The sequence below is a fragment of the Salvelinus fontinalis genome, chromosome 42, assembly GCF_029448725.1.
Source record: "Salvelinus fontinalis isolate EN_2023a chromosome 42, ASM2944872v1, whole genome shotgun sequence".
In the NCBI taxonomy this organism is placed as follows: Eukaryota; Metazoa; Chordata; class Actinopteri; order Salmoniformes; family Salmonidae; genus Salvelinus; species Salvelinus fontinalis.
Window position 1 is genome coordinate 4691919 of NC_074706.1, and position 5000 is coordinate 4696918.

The 5000-nt window shown below is 47.0% G+C and overlaps 1 protein-coding gene across 1 annotated transcript in view; it reads right to left on the minus strand.

Annotated features, from left to right (window-relative positions):
- LOC129841510 (mastermind-like protein 3) overlaps positions 1-5000 on the minus strand; it is a 57035-nt gene that overhangs the window by 18084 nt on the left and 33951 nt on the right. The window lies entirely within an intron of this gene.

Here is a 5000-nt window from a genome sequence, read left to right on the forward strand (position 1 = left end):
TTATCTCAGGAACCCCGTGTAAAGCATTATCTCAGGAACCCCGTGTAAAGGATTATCTCAGGAACCCCGTGTAAAGGATTATCTCAGGAACCCCGTGTAAAGGATTATCTCAGGAACCCGTGTAAAGGATTATCTCAGGAACCCCGTGTAAAGGATTATCTCAGGAACCCTGTGTAAAGGATTATCTCAGGAACCCTGTGTAAAGGATTATCTCAGGAACCCCGTGTAAAGGATTATCTCAGGAACCCCGTGTAAAGGATTATCTCAGGAACCCTGTGTAAAGGATTATCTCAGGAACCCTGTGTAAAGGATTATCTCAGGAACCCTGTGTAAAGGATTATCTCAGGAACCCCGTGTAAAGGATTATCTCAGGAACCCCATGTAAAGGATTATCTCAGGAACCCTGTGTAAAAGATTATCGCAGGAACCCTGTGTAAAGGATTATCTCAGGAACCCCGTGTAAAGGATTATCTCAGGAACCCTGTGTAAACAGACACAGCAGGATACACTATATATACAGCAGTGTGTAGACACCCTTTCAAATTAGTGGGTTTGGCTATTTCAGCCACACCAGTTGCTGACAGGTGTATAAAATTGAGCACACAGCCATGCAATCTCCATAGACAAACATTGGCAGTAGAATGGCCCATACTGAAGAGCTCAGTGACTTTCAACGTGACACCGTCATAGGATGCCACCTTTCCAACAAGTCAGTTCATCAAATGTCTGCCCTGCTGGAGCTGCCCCGGTCAACTGTAAGTGCTGTTATTGTGAAGTGGAAACGTCTAGGAGCAACAATGGCTCAACCGTGAAGTGGTAGGCCACACAGCTCACAGAACGGGACCGCAGAGTGCTGAAGCAAGTAAAAATCGTCTGTCCTCGGTTTCAACACTCACTACAAAGTTACAAACTGCCTCTGGAAGCAACTTCAGCACAATAACTGTTTTGTCGGGAGCTTCACAAAATGGGTTTCCATGGCCGAGCAGGCAGATCACCGTGCACAATGCCAAGCGTCAGCTGGAGGGGTGTAAAGCTCACCGCCATTGGACTCTGTGGAAACATGTATCTGGCAGTCTGATGGATGAACATGGGTTTGGCGGATGCCAGGAGAACACTACCTGCCCCAATGCATAGTGCCAACTGTAAAGTTTGGTGGAGGAGGAATAATGGTCTGTTTTTCATGGTTCGGGCCCCGTAGTTCCAGTGAAGGGAAATCTTAATGCTACAGCAGACAATGACATTCTAGACGATTCTGTGCTTCCAATTTGTAGCAACAGTTTGGGGAAGGCCCTTTCCTGTTTCAGCATGATAATGCCCCTGTACACAAAGCGAGATCCATACAGAAATGGTTTGTTGAGATCGGTGAGGAAGAGCTTGACTGGCCTGCACAGAGCCCTGACCTCAACCCCAATGAACACCTTTGGGATGAATTGGAACGCCAACTGTGAGCCAGGCCTAATCGCCCGACCTCACGAATGCTCTTGTGGCTGAATGGAAGCAAGTCCCCGCAGCAATGTTCCAACATCTAGTGGAAAGCCTTCCCAGAAGAGTGGAGGCTGTTATAGCAGCAAAGGACCAAGTCCATATTAATGGCCAGTATTTTGGAATGAGATGTTCAACGAGCAGGTGTCCACATACTTGTAGTGTATTTTCATTCAGACTAAACACCACAGTTTTAAAGATTCTTCCCAGCTAACCCCTCACTCTCATCCCCTCCCAGTGCAGTATGAGTAGTCCTAGCCCACCCTGAGTCCTCTCATCCCCTCCCAGTGAAGTGTGGGTAGTCCTAGCCCACCCTGAGTCCTCTCATCCCCTCCCAGTGCAGTATGGGTAGTCCTAGCCCACCCTGAGTCCTCTCATCCCCTCCCAGTGCAGTATGGGTAGTCCCAGCCCACCCTGAGTCCTCTCAACCCCTCCCAGTGCAGTATGGGTAGTCCTAGCCCACCCTGAGTCCTCTCATCCCCTCCCAGTGCAGTATGGGTAGTCCTAGCCCACCCTGAGTCCTCTCATCCCCTCCCAGTGCAGTATGGGTAGTCCTAGCCCACCCTGAGTCCTCTCATCCCCTCCCAGTGCAGTATGGGTAGTCCTAGACCACCCTGAGTCCTCTCATTCCCTCCCAGTGCAGTATGGGTAGTCCTAGCCCACCCTGAGTCCTCTCATCCCCTCCCAGTGCAGTACGGGTAGTCCTAGCCCATCCTGAGTCCTCTCATTCCCTCCCAGTGCAGTATGGGTAGTCCTAGACCACCCTGAGTCCTCTCATCCCCTCCCAGTGCAGTATGGGTAGTCCTAGACCACCCTGAGTCCTCTCATCCCCTCCCAGTGCAGTATGGGTAGTCCTAGACCACCCTGAGTCCTCTCATCCCCTCCCAGTGCAGTATGTGTAGACCTCTGTGCATACATTACACCCTCATTAGCATATAAAGAGCAACTTCCTCCACTTAGCCGCATGCTAATCTGTAAAAGGATGAAACAGCACTCTGGAACACCATTACAGCCCCAACCGACCAATTAGACGAGCCCGCTCAGGAATCTATTAAAGGTTCATTCAGTACATTGTTTGGGATAACAACGCCCATCATGTACCACTGTTTGGTGTCGACAACGGACTAGAATGAATGAATGGTGTTTTATTTTGTTCGCTGTTGTTTTAGGGAAGGTTGGCTACATATTGTCCTACGTGTCAGTTAGATTAGAGACAGACAGACAGACAGACAGACAGACAGACAGGCAGGCAGGCAGGCAGACAGAGACAGAGACAGAGACAGGGAGAGACAGGGAGATAGAGAGAGACAGGGAGATAGAGAGAGAGAGAGAGAGAGAGAGAGAGAGAGAGAGAGAGAGAGAGAGAGAGAGAGAGAGAGAGAGAGAGACAGAGAGACGTAAAGCGAGAGAGAGAGAGAGACAGACAGAGCCGGACAATAACCTGACACCCTCAGGACAGAAGGGGACAAACACCTGCCTGGAGGTGACAGCATTCCCTCCCCCATGACAGCATTCCCTACCCCATATGCCCCCCTAGGCACAACTATTGCAACATAACCAACAAAAACGGGTCACAACTCCCGCAGCTCTGTCGCACGCTGGGTATGTACATAGTCAATGGTAGGCTTCGAGGGGACTCCTATGGTAGGTTCACCTATAGCTCATCTCTTGGCAGTAGTACTGTAGACTACTTTATCACTGACCTCAACCCAGAGTCTCTCAGAGCGTTCACAGTCAGCCCACTGACACCCCTATCAGACCACAGCAAAATCACAGTCTACTTGAACAGAGCAAAACTAAATCATGAGGCATCAAAGCCAAAGGAACTGAGTAACATTAAGAAATGCTATAGATGGAAGGAATGCAGTTTGGAAACCGACCAAAAAACAATTAGGCAAAAACAAATTCAATCCCTTTTAGACAATTTCCTGGGTAAAACGATCCACTGTACTAGTGAAGGTGTAAACTTAACATAAACTCTTTAACATCATCCTCAGCTCTGGCATCTTCCCCAATATTTGGAACAAAGGACTGATCACCCCAATCCACAAAAGTGGAGACAAATTTGACCCCAATAACTACCGTGGAATATGCGTCAACAGTAACCTTGGTAAAATACTCTGCATTATCATTAACAGCAGACTCGTACATTTCCTCAATGAACACAGTGTACTGAGCAAATGTCAAATTGGCTTTTTACCAAATTACCGTACAACAGACCATGTATTCACCCTAAACACCCTAATTGACAACCAAACAAACCAAAACAAAGGCAAAGTCTTCTCATGCTTTGTTGATTTCAAAAAAGCCTTCGACTCAATTTGGGATGAGGGTCTGCTATACAAATTGATGGAAAGTGGTGTTGGGGGTAAAACATATGACATTATAAAATCCATGTACACAAACAACAAGTGTGCGGTTAAAATTGGCAAAAAACACACACATTTCTTCACACAGGGTCATGGGGTGAGACAGGGATGCAGCTTAAGCCCCACCCTCTTCAACATATATATCAACGAATTGGCGCGGGCACTAGAACAGTCTGCAGCACCCGGTCTCACCCTACTAGAATCCGAAGTCAAATGTCTACTGTTTGCTGATGATCTGGTGCTTCTGTCACCAACCAAGGAGGGACTACAGCAGCACCTAGATCTTCTGCACAGATTCTGTCAGACCTGGGCCCTGACAGTAAATCTCAGTAAGACCAAAATAATGGTGTTCCAAAAAAGGTCCAGTCACCAGGACCACAAATACAAATTCCATCTAGACACCGTTGCCCAACAGCACACAAAAAACTATACATACCTCGGCCTAAACATCAGCGCCACAGGTAACTTCCACAAAGCTGTGAATGATCTGAGAGACAAGGCAAGAAGGGCCTTCTATGCCATCAAAAGGAACATAAAAATTGACAAACCAATTAGGATCTGGCTAAAAATACATTAATCAGTTATAGAACCTATTGCCCTTTATGGTTGTGAGGTCTGGGGTCCGCTCACCAACCAAGATTTCACAAAATGGGGCAAACACCAAAATGAGACTCTGCATGCAGAATTCTGCAAAAATGTCCTCTGTGTACAACGTAAAACACCAAATAATGCATGCAGAGCAGAATTAGGCCGATACCCACTAATTATCAAAATCCAGAAAAGAGCCGTTAAATTCTACAACCACCTAAAAGGAAGCGATTCCCAAACATTCCATAACAAAGCCATCACCTACAGAGAGATGAACCTGGAGAAGAGTCCCCTAAGCAAACTGGTCCTAGGGCTCTGTTCACAAACACAAACACACCCCACAAAGCCCCAGGACAACAGCACAATTAGACCCAACCAAATCATGAGAAAACAAAAAGATAATTACTTGACACATTGGAAAGAATTAACAAAAAAACAGAGCAAACGAGAATGCTATTTGGCCCTAAACAGAGAGTACACTGTGGCAGAATACCTGACCACTGTGACTGACCCAAACTTAAGGAAAGCTTTGACTATGTACAGACTCAGTGAGCATAGCCT